The sequence below is a fragment of the Malus sylvestris genome, chromosome 13 (genome assembly GCF_916048215.2).
Source record: "Malus sylvestris chromosome 13, drMalSylv7.2, whole genome shotgun sequence".
NCBI classification, from domain to species: Eukaryota; Viridiplantae; Streptophyta; class Magnoliopsida; order Rosales; family Rosaceae; genus Malus; species Malus sylvestris.
This window is the reverse complement of record NC_062272.1, coordinates 36,534,867-36,547,454: the sequence shown is the minus strand read 5'-3', so window position 1 is coordinate 36,547,454 and position 12,588 is coordinate 36,534,867. Positions and strand designations below refer to the sequence as shown.

General features: G+C 36.5%; 1 long non-coding RNA gene and 1 pseudogene across 1 annotated transcript; both read right to left on the bottom strand.

Annotated features, from left to right (window-relative positions):
* Positions 1-1,427: 1,427 nt before the first annotated feature.
* Positions 1,428-4,783, bottom strand: LOC126595911 (uncharacterized). Its single transcript, XR_007613759.1, has 2 exons — positions 2,465-4,783; positions 1,428-2,382 (listed from the first exon to the last, which is right to left on the bottom strand). It is a non-coding gene; the product is annotated as an uncharacterized LOC126595911 (long non-coding RNA).
* A 370-nt stretch (positions 4,784-5,153) lies between these two features.
* Positions 5,154-5,318, bottom strand: LOC126598242 (U2 spliceosomal RNA; annotated as a pseudogene).
* Positions 5,319-12,588: the final 7,270 nt, after the last annotated feature.

Genomic DNA, 12,588 nt, shown 5'->3' with positions numbered 1-12,588 from the left:
GATAACAATTACAACTTGTTTGTATCGATAAATTATGAACAACATTACTATTGTTTACTATCTAAAAGAATTTCATTGTCTAATTTTTGTTTCAGAATCTACTAACGCTTTTAAATTTGGCCCCTCCCCTTGAAAATTCTTGGCTTCGCCACTGCTTTGAAGTGTTGGAGAAAGTGGGGAATGTTGCTTACAGAATTAAACTTCCTCCTGAATCCAAAATACATTTTATTCCATGTAAGTTGCTTAAAGAAACACTTGGGTGCTTGGGTCGAACCCGTTCCTCTGCTACCCTTGGTGACAGATGATGGCCTACTCACTCAAGAACCAGAAGAAGTGCTCAAACAAAGAATATACAAGAAGGGCAGTGCAGCTGGGGTTCAACTACTAATCAAGTGGAAGTTCTGCTCTGAGGAAGAAGCGACATGGGAAGACTACGATTCTTTCACTGCACGATTTCCAGGGTTTAAGCTGTGAATTGTAACCTTGAGGACAAGGTTGTTGTGGAAGGAGAGGGTAATGATAGGATTGTGATTAGCTTGATCACAATAAGGGGGTATTAAGTAATTCTAGTAAGTATGAGTCGCTTTTAATTAGTTATTAGCCTTTTATGTAAAAACCAGCTGGCTGTGAATGTTGGAGAAAGAATATATAGGCCAATTGTGGCTTAAGTGAAGGAACGGTCATATTATTAAAAAAAAAAAAGGAATATATACAAAAAACAGTTGCAGAGCTCTGCTCTCTCTCTCTCTCTCTCTCTTCATCTTCCATACACTGCTCTATTCCTTGGCTGCTTGCAGGTCTTGAGTGAGGGCTTGAGGATCGTGCTTATCAACCACCACCAGCATTACCTTCTACCGTCGTGGAATGAAGCTAACTCCAATTCCCTTTTTGCTTACAGCAATCAATTCCACAATGTGATGCAAGTCGCTTACCAAGATTTCGAGTCTTGCAACACTAGCTCTCCTCTCATAACCTATACTTCTGGTTCCGACACTATCACCCTTAAAAGGTCTGGACACATGTACTTTCTCTGTGGCGCTCCGAGTCATTAGGCCCTACCTATACCAGCTGACTCGTCTGTAGTCCAAGCCCAGCTCCTGGATCCTCATCACCTTCTGCCTCTCATTCTGAAGTGATAACTCAGAGCGGTGCTCCAACTCTTCACTCACGGATGCTTGAGTTGGTTGCGACGAGTCTTGTGGTGTTATGTATTTTGAGCTTGGTATTTTATTAGAAATGTTTCCTAATTACATTGAAGGGATGGATGTGTTATATAGCGTTGCCTTAGCCTTGATTAAATTAATCTTGTTTCTAAATTAGTTTGAATAATTGTATTTTTTGCTAATCTCATTTGTCGGAATGGCAAAGAAGATCTAACTGATGAACAACCAAATAATAAAAGAGAAGCTGGGGATACAAATGTGACATTATTATCGTTAATCAAATACGACACTATTGTCATTAATCAAAGTCAGGTCTGAATAGTACAAAGTTGAATAGAAACTCAGACAAGCAAATCTAAACAAGAACTAAAAAAGGACATAAATATGCAACCAGAATGAAACTGTACATTTGTGTAAAACCTGAGCTACTGGCAGTTGTAAATTTGACAAAACTGCATCATTTGATACATGGCACCAGAATCTGTAACCTGGAAAACCTGTCTGGGTAAGGAAGAGCTGCATTGGCACTGGTACCAGTCAATTATGGTGAGAGAAATGTGGCTAATCTTCCAACATATTCGGCATGGTCCAACACATTGAGCAGAGTGATTTGCATGTCTATGACAACAATCTGAAGATGGTAGTAGCCTCTTATGAAGCAAATTTGGCGGGTTGGAATGCTTTCATATCATTATTCAGAAACAGGAAACCAATCATCCGAGCTGATCGGATGACACGGCACAATCTTCAACAGAGGGTGCCAACAAGCAGTAATACCTATTATAAAAGAAGATAACTTGTAACCTTTTCCTGCCGTTGTTCCTCACTTTCCACAGCAAGGGTACAAAAAAACCACATTGCTTCCCTGGTCATTAGATGCAAGTCTCATGCCACAAGGTTGAATGGTTTGCACACTACTCTCCTAATTATTGATCTTGTAATCTTAAAGAAAAATCCGTCATTAGTCCATATCAAAAAATGGGATGAGGAAAGTTCATGCATGGTACCATTTTAGTTCAAGGAAAGATGTACCCAAATGACAAGGAATGATACGCTATTCATACGAACAATGAGGCATGCCTGGAAAGATTGTCTACAAATTTTTGTACCTTGACAATATTTGTAGTTACCATTTATTTGCAAACTTCTGTCCATAACCTCTTACAATCGCCTGATTCTGGAATTTTGACATAACTTGCAGAGTACTTCAATTGCAACCCTTTCATTAAATGATAAGAGTATTAAATTAACAAGCCAAAATGCACCTTGATTTATTTTGAATTAATATCTGCAACACTTACAAATATGTGCAATAGACCAAAGCTGAAATTTGCACTTCAACAGCTTGATAACAAACCTGATGTGAAAAACTAGCAAAAGCGTGGCAAACTCATTGTTTAAACTTTAATATCGAAATGGAGTTAGATAGAAGAGGGCAGAGAGAGAGAGATAGACATTATGTGAGGTAAGAAATCCCTAATATTAGAGTGGCAGCTAAAGAAGTTGGGTCGGGCAGTGAGAATTTCGAAAGAAAATTGAGAGTGGCTATGCTATTGAGAACGAAAGTAACGACAATAAGAAGCAAAAGTAGTCATTTTGCATTGTAGTGTTGGTGGCAATGTCTTGGTAAATACTAAGCTCCCATCCTTAAAGTGGTGGATGAATAAATTGGATAATCATAAAGTGCAGCCTTTCTTCAATGTGATGAAAAGATAACATATATACATGGCAATCATTTAGTTTGTGCTAATTGCTAAACATCCAAAGTGTGTACATTAATCATTGAAGATTAATTAACATTACTCAATGAACAAGAGCATAACTGAGCAGGCATAAAACATACCTTAAAGATACTGTAGGATGAAGCATAAATTAATATAAAACACAGTAGGAATCCCCGAGTAACTCAAATTAATTATCAAATGGTTTATGAAAATACAAGTGTAAGCTACGTAAACACCAAGCAAAGGAAAGAATGTAAGACCCGCAACTTGTGACCAAATGTAAAAGAACAAAATTATTGGACTTTATAAGTCAAGCAACGGACTAGGAGAATTACAATGTCCTGAAAGAACTAACGCCATGATAGAAGCCAAATATTGAACTCTATTCCATAAACGACCCATCTCCTCATCCTTTGCCCCCTCAAAACAAGGCTTATAAATCAGAACTTCTAAATCACGCCTACAACATTGCTTTGGCTTTCATATTGATGGAAATCAATCAATTGTTAATACCAGTTCATACAATAAAACAAGTATAACCATGCTATACAAAAATATTGGCTTGCCATGTTTCTCAACAACGATACACCAGACAGATCCCAAATTGTGAAGTTTGTAAAAATTTATATTGAGGACAAAAGCAGAATAACTTGCCTCCTCTTGGAAGAGAGATGTAAACAGATACAAATTCTATAGAAACCAAAAGATTTTAAACGAAGAGTCAATGAAACTTGCATCCATGGAAGAATAGACCAAACAAAATTTGACTCAAAATATATCACGATTATCAAAAAGTTGTAAACACACCACAACGCGAGGAATTGCCTCCACATGAATGCTTATCAATAACACCATTCCAGCACTCAAACCACAACTGAATCTGGCATCAACTAAACAACACTAGACAACTGAAAAAACAAGATGCCAATACTCCATCAAAACAGAACAATGCAAACGAGAGCCTTTACACGTACAACAGAAATCCTAAATGATGATATTTATGGTAGGTTTTCAAATGTTCAAATGTTTCAGAAAGCAGCCTCTCAAATAAGATGTATTGATATGTTGGCACTTTACTTTAAGGCGTGTTCGACATTACCAACATCTAGTCTTTAGACAAGCTATTATTGGAGCCAGCGTATGAGGTACAAAAGAACAGATGGCATTACCAATAACCGGAGGTGGTGCGACTGAACCTTGGCACGGAGGAGGCGTCCAGAACCAATGCAGACTTCATGAGAGAAAAGATGCAAGCAATAGAATTAAAGGAGAACCATGACTGTAAGGAATTAATTATTCACATGTACTAAAGAGTATTCGATTTGTGATTATTTGAAAAACTCTTTAATAAGCCCTCTTCCTCGGCCTCCGCCGGGGCGCCGCCTCTAGATCAGGTACATCCGCTTCTTTGAGGGTTTTAATCATCTTAATCTCCAATATAGTTAAGAAAACCCCTAATCAAGTCCTCATCCTCATCATCATCATCATCATCAGCATCCAATTCATGATCTGTGATTCTTAGCCCCTCCTCAATGTCTTCATCAAACTCTACAATCAAATATCAAAAGATGGTCGTCTGTGGTGCTTCTACTTCTGGGTCCCTCCCTCATGATCAACTAGATCATCAAACACTCTGAATAACTCCTAGATGATCCCAATCATCAGTCCTTGATATCTTTGTCTGCCTTTTCAGCCTATTACTTCCGGACCCATAACCCTAACTGCATCAAAATCAGACCCTATAATTGGACCTCAAATCTTGAATCCCCATCTCCGATTTAAACAAAACACAACAAAACGTTCAAGAGAAATGAAAACTGGATTGGACGACAAATTAAGAAAACCAAGAAAGGGGTGTGATTTCTGCTCAAAACCATAACACTATGTTTTGGACGAAGAAATTTAAGGTTACTAATAAATTTTAAAATGACAGAAATTGAAATGACGAGATTTTATTTTCTAGAATTTATGAATTTTCTTGTTTGGTTAATCTAAAAAAACAATGGAGTTAAATACGTAATTTTTTATTTTTAAGCCCTCAATCATAGAAATTGAGAAATGACACATATTTACATGGAATTTAAACTTGGAAATTAGAGGTCTTAAATTCCAAGTTTTTTTTCTACATGGAAATTCTAAATTTTTATATTTATTAATCCAAACAAGGGAATTGGTGTATGTCAAGGTTTTAAATATCGATAATATCGGCGATATTTCGCCGATATTATCGGTTTTTTGCTTTACCGATATTTTAATAGGTATCCAAGAAGTTTTCATCAAAATATCGCGATATTACCAATAATATCGCGATATTACCGATAATATCGCGATATTACCGATAATATCACAAAATACTTCAAAAATACTGAAAATATTAAACTAACAAGAACAGATACCACATCCGATCTTAGCCAAAAGACCGAGAAAAGAATGCCTTTGTCATCTTTGGAATGTGGCTTTTATAGACCTGTTTGCTTGCTCACTTCTATTGCACGGCCAATGTGGGATGCAAACTAGCTTTTATAGACTTGTTTGCTTGCTCAGTTCTATTGCACGGCCGATGTGGGATAACTACTAGAAGCAAAGTTCTTTTTTCCTCATCTTACTGCATGGATGTAAGAAAAGTTCCAAATCCGAGAGTTAATTAAGAAATTCCTCACAAAGTTTATTAGGAGTTGTGTCATAACTCTTATTGCCAATTAATTTTGGGGTTGAAACCTTAGTTTTCTTCATGGATCTGGAGCATATATGCTTGCATATTAAAGGAAGTTGAGTTTCCACTATAAAAAGTTATTACAAATAGTTACCACACCCAATACTACATGTATGTTTGGGTGAGAGACTCCTAAACTACAAGGCATGCATTTTAGGCAAATGAAGAAGAAATATGTCGCACAAAGTTAAATAGGAGGAATTAGAAATGTATCACGTGAACATTACAAAGATATGTAAAAGAAATTTGTTAAGGACTCATTTTAAGCAGTCATTTGCAAATCCCTCACGTGTTGCATTTCTAATCTCGCATATCTATCTTTTTGTGATTCATTTCTTCATGACTATGTCTAAATTCTCCTAAAATTCCTCTCTTAGATCTTAAGTGCCCCTCTTTTTTTTTGTTTCTCACTCACTCATGTCTAAATCTTGTCGAGTTGCATATATTTAGTTGTACAAATGAGCATTAAATTGTTAATATCATGAAATGTATAAAGTGTAAAATATTATACTAATTCATTATATATAAATGATTACGGTGTGTTTAAACTTCTTTCATTAATTACTACATATTTTCTACACTCACAATGTTTGCCAGCTCGCTATATAATCAACTTGATAATGTTAAATCCATCATGCAATGCATTTCCTTCCAATTTTTTGTGATAAACTAATAGATAATTGACTAAATAAACATCCTGCAAAGTTTCAATAAAAATTTCCAAGTTTTTCTTACAATTTCCGTGGTTTCTATGTAATTTTTATCGATATCGATATTATCCCGATATTTCCATCGATATTTCCGTGTTTTCGGACTACTGATATTTCCGATATTACCGATATTTTCTTCCTTGGTGTATGTCAATTTATAAATTTTGACTTTTATCTAAATTTCAAGTTTATTTCCCTCATCCAAACATAGTATAAGGGTACGTTTGTTTGCACTCACTAGCATTCACTAGATTGGAATGGACTAAGTGGTAGTCTAGTCCTTTGTTTGATACAAACCGGGACAAGCTTTAATGATACTCGTCCCGACTAAATGGGACTAAGCACTTCGCTAAAGGGTCTTAACGAGACCCCCCAAAATCGACTGGACTGCTAAGTCAACTCCTCCTTGCTTTCATCCCTCCTTGCTTCGCCCCTCCCATCTACTTGTCCCTCATACGATTCGGAACCCAAGTCCAATATATAAACTATGCCCTGCTTCGCCCCTTTCATCTACCATTTCTAAATCCAGATCCAACAAAATTCGAAGCAAAATAGGCAAAAAATTCTGTAATATTTCCACTTTCAAAACCAGATCAAAATCCAAAATTCTAAACAAAAAGGCCAAAAAATTTACAAAAATTGTTGTGCTTCTAAAACACACAACAGTCACTCTAATCACACTGCACCTAGTCCAGACTCCTTGATCGCAGACCTTCGCCATTGATGCCAGAGAAACAGACCCATGAATACCCAGATGACTTAGACTCTGATTTGGGTTCTTATTCGCCAATTGTGTCCCATAAAAATTAGGAAGAAAAGAGGAAGATGAACGGAGAGAAATACGAAGAAAAAGATGGAGATGAAGAGGGAGATGGACGAATAAAGATTTGGAAAAAACAGAGGGAGATGGACGGAGCAAAATAAGGAAGAAAATGGGGGATTAGCGGAAAAGAATTGAGAATAGAGATGGGCGGTTTCTAGAATGAAAAAACCAGACTGTAGTAGTAATAAAATATTACTAAATATGTATTAAATAATATAAAATATTAATAAATATGAATTAAATAATATAATATTATAATTTGTTATTATCTAGCTTTTTAGTCCAACACTGCACCAAACGCTTCACTAAGTTAATCCAGCTTAATCTAGTCTAAGCCAGTCCAGGTTAGTCCCTAAAGCTAGTTCAGTCCGAGATAGTCCGGTACAACAAACGCACCCTAACTGGATAAATGGCTAAGAAAAAGACAAGAGTGCGATTAATCTGATTTGATAACAGGAAAGCGAATTAAGAACGAGAAAAGGAGATTTCCAAGTGCGCTATTTGTTTTGCTTTTGCAACGGCAACATCTAATTTGATTTTCAAACTTGGTACCCCACAATATAAGCGCCAATCTACTTCCCAATCGCGGCTACTTTACAATTTTGTCCTTCCTAATGTAATTTTATTTAATTTTTGGAGTCATTTAATCTTTAAAGAGTAATCTTAAATTGGTCTCAACCTTTAAAAAGGGTAAATTACACTTTACCACCTTAGGTTTGAAGTTTATTGCAACCTCATACAATATCTTTAAAAAATTTTACTTCCATACTTCAAGTTCTATTTTATTTCAATATAATACACCTGTTACATTTTTCATCCATTAGTTCGTTAAGAGCTGACATGGCTACCACATTTAAAGTATTATAATCATTTACCCTTAAAAAAATAATGATAATACACTCCCAGAAATCCTTCACCTTCCCCGCAACCCAACCCCCCCATCTCTGACCCACCTTCTCCCTCTCCTCCACTCTCTTTACCTCCACTCCCATCCAAAAAACCCGCCTCATCCCCACCTCCCCCACAACCCCCCACCCCACGATTCATAATGACATCTATCCAAGCTGTCAAGTTCTATTTTATTTCAATATAATACACCTGTTACATTTTTCATCCATTAGTTCGTTAAGAGCTGACATGGCTACCACATTTAAAATATTATAATCATTTACCCTTAAAAAAATAATGATAATACACTCCCAGAAATCCTTCACCTTCCCCGCAACCCAACCCCCCCATCTCTGACCCACCTTCTCCCTCTCCTCCACTCTCTTTACCTCCACTCCCATCCAAAAAACCCGCCTCATCCCCACCTCCCCCACAACTCCCCACCCCACGATTCATAATGACATCTATCCAAGCTGTCTCGACAAGTAAGATTCAAGAAATTTGTGGGATACGGGTTCGGGTAAAGGCTGTGGTCTGTAGGCTACAGGTTGGGGTCGGCTATGGAGTAGGGATTGGAAGTGGGGGGTTGCGCTGTCGGATAATCTAGATGCGGTAACGTCATTCGATGAGGGTGGCAGTTCCTTTCTGGTTTGAGGAACATAGAGACATGAATTCAACCCAAGTGCAAGCTTGGCTTTCCTCCATTTGCTTCCCATTTTTTTAAACTTGTTTTTTATTTTTTATCAGCTCAAAATCTTTGTAAAGATCCAAACTTTGTTTAGATCTTGAATCTATGACCCATACCCATGATATAAGGCGAAGAAGCTATGGTGGAAGTGTGGAGGTGGGGGTGGGGTGGGTTTTTTGGATTTTTTTTGGGGGGGGGGGTGGGGAGGGGAATGGTTTATGGGTTTTTTTTTATTTTTTTATTTTTTTATAAATAGGATAAATATTATAATATTTTAAATGTATAAAAATTATTTTTTTTGCCACATGGCACAAATTTGGCAGCCATGTCAGCACAAATGTGGATCCCATATTTATCATGTCATCACATAACCGTTTACTTGACAGATTTTCTAACGAATGTATGAAATTGAAATAAAATGATAAGTAAATGTATGAAATTGAAATGTTTAAAAGATGTTGTAAGGAATTGAAATTGACCCCAAACCTGAAGTGGTAATATGTAATTTACACCTTTAAAAACACTCCAAAAAATTATTTAATGTTTTAAAAATTGGACATTAGTTTTGAGAACCGAAAATTGGACATTAGTTAGGTCGCAACATTAAGTGATTACCTGAATAAGTATTGAAACGAATTTTCACTCTCAAATTTAGTGTTTAACTTGGCTAAGAGGGGTCAATTTGGAGATTCAGAAATTTAAAAATTTTAAGTTTGTATAAATTAATGTCAATACTTGTTCACTTCATCACTTATCATTAATGACATCATTAGTTAGCCTTAGTTACATCATTTTAACCCATATTTTATATTTTCCGGCCAAAATTTTAACCCCATATTTCCATTTTCTGGGTGTTCCAATTTTCCCGCCATTTTTTTTTAAACAAATGAAACTAAGTTTGAAGCACCACAAAGAAAGTACCAAAGACCACAATTTTCAATTCACATATTCAATTACAAGTTCTACAATGTTTAATTCACAAAAAGTTACCAAAAGACCACAACTTTAACAACGATTGGGTCAATGTGTTCTTCCAAAATATAAGTACCAAAACATGAGTACCAGAATATCAAAGATCTTTCTAAAACACCGAAGATCTTTCCAAAATAGCAAAGCAGTTTCCAAAATACTAAGGGCATATACAACTATAACAAAAGCATAAAAAGCAGCATCAAGCAACATTTCTCCTCCTTTTCTAACCTCTTGCAGTAGACTTTAAAATGGTTTTAGAGGCTTGAGTTGGCTGAGACAACGGTTGTGGAGCCTTCCTATGTGTATGGCTGTGATGTCTGAGAGGGTTGTGGAGCTTCAGAAGTGCATGCATGTGATGCCTTAGATGTTGAAGCTTAAGTAATGAATAACACATACTGCTAACAGATACTACCCTTGCCAGACAACACATTTTCTTTAAGTAATGGAAAACATATAAACAAAAATGAAGAATCAATTACAAATCAACCACTAGATTTCACAATGTTTTGCCTTCACTTGCTTAACTTGAATTCATTTCATCTCCCTCCCTAATTGTCTACTTTTTGGGTCTCCCATGCTGCATTTTTGGTGGAATAATGCATTTGTTGTCAGTGGGATCCCAAAATTTCATGCCTTGAACAATTGAATCAAGTTCTCATAAGCTCCATAGTACTTCTCCTTCTTGTACCAAGAGGAAACAAATTTCTTAGGTTGTCTCATTGATTATAGATGGCTGAGCAACCATGTATGCAAAGAAAGCCGTTCAAATGCCATCTTATGCATGAACATCTGCACCACATTAAGTCCCCGACAAATGTGTTGCCCCTGCCTTCATCCACTCCAAATTTTTCTCCTTCAGACCATGTAGATATTGTGTGAGCATTTAGGCGTGCACTCCTCGAACTTCTTTTGAAATTTTTGGCAAACTGTACTTTTCTAATTGTATCTCTTCTTAACCATATCCTCTTAATCAACAAAACTCTTTTAGTTTCAAGCATGCTAATTGTAGGTGTATCCTTAGCCTTCATGATAAAAGAATTGAAGCTCTCACAGAGGTTATTTAGGGGGTTATATTTGTTGGAAATGTGCCCTAAAGCCAATTATATGATGATAGTTTAAAGACATTTCACATGTTAAACTAATCTAGTTTAATATAAAGGGCAAAGATTATTGTTTAAAGCCGTCTCATATAAATGTTATATGCTTAAACGATAAGTCCAAGGAATATGTAATTGGGAGAATGTAATCTAAAGAAGTTAGATTCATGAGATCATTCTCTTTTGTATACATATCCTAAACGTTCCTGATCATAGGATTGCTAATTGGGCGTTGACAGTCCGGTAAATCAGTACATACTATGTCTTCTCTTAAGGAGAGTGACTGGTCTCGAGTCCTTGGTGTGACTGACACCAAGACAACCATGTAGGTGCTTAATAGAGAATGAGTCAACTGAACGCGATCAACAATGAGTTCTCATACTGATGTCACATGAGAACTCATGGTTGGGATAATGCAAAGTAGTCCTTTGACTTAAGGTATCATAGTTGTCTTGTGGTTAGGTCCTTGATTTTTGACTATGTCAAAGTCACTCCGTCAAAGGGTGTCCACGACATAGTTAGGGTTAAGCCACTTAGTCATAGAGGCAAGTGAATGCACAACAAGGGATCTCTAACCTTCAAATTGTTTGAGGGAGAATACTCTATGATGTGATTAAGAATCTCTAGCCAAAGTATGAATGAGATTTAGGAAGTTGTTCCAAATCACATTCAAGATAATCATATAAGTAAAAGAGTCACATTGGTTAGTAGACATGAATAAACTATCAAACCAAACAATGTGGTCAAGAGTATTGTATTAGAGAAAGACCATATTGCATTGTAATCCTAAACTGAATAGGTTATCCACCTCTTCTGATTAGCTTGGGTAGTCATGATATACTGCTAGGTGTCACTCATGGTTTGTGGAAGCCCTAAAGGTGTATAATCACTAAAGGGAGAATTGAAAGTATGTTTCAATTCACAATCGATTTGAAGAGTTCTAATTGCCCACTGCCTCGCTAAAAGGAACCTAATGGATCGTACACCGTGTAAGGTAGAGATTGAAGAAACAACGGAGATGAGTAAGGATAATTAAATGATTTAATTATTTATGGTTAGGATTAATTAATATGTTAATTAATCAAATGAATCAATTCGTATTAGACCTCGGGTTAATTTTGGGCCTCAAGGTCCAATGGGATTTGAATGTTAAGTCCAATAACTCAAGTTGTATGACAACTTGAAAACACGAAGGGCTTGAAAGCCTAATAAACCCATCAAGGCTGGCCATAAGAGTGAGAGGTAGTGAACTTGGCTTAATTGCAAGTTTGCCACTTAATTGTGAGGTGGTATAAATGCATCTTTATAACCATTTCATAATTAGGGTTTTCTTAGAGGAAATTGGAGAGAACACAAGCTCTCCTTTTCTCTCTAAGAGGCCGGCCACCCTAGAGGAAAATAGCTAGCAATCTTTCTTCCTTTAGGTCACTCATCTCTTCCTCAATGCTCTCCTTGGTGTGGAGACTTAGAGGTTCCCTATTTTTGGGAACTTGGAGAATCCATTCCTTCATCCATCCAAGAAGTCATGGAGACAAGAAGCAAAGTTCCTCCATCCACATCCATGGAATCAAGGAGCAAGGAAACTAAGGAAAGAAGGCCCTCACATGGGTGAATATCCTTTGCTAAGCAAAGAGGTGCTTCAAAGGTATAAAAGTTTCTCAACTCTTTTCTTTAAGATTTGAATTGAGTCTTGGTTCACCACAACTACAAGGCCTTGAATTTTATGGGTAAAGTTTTGTTTTTGAGTGCATACAAGCATGATTCAGCCTTTTAATTGTTAATTGCATGCATAGATGTTGCTCAAATGAAC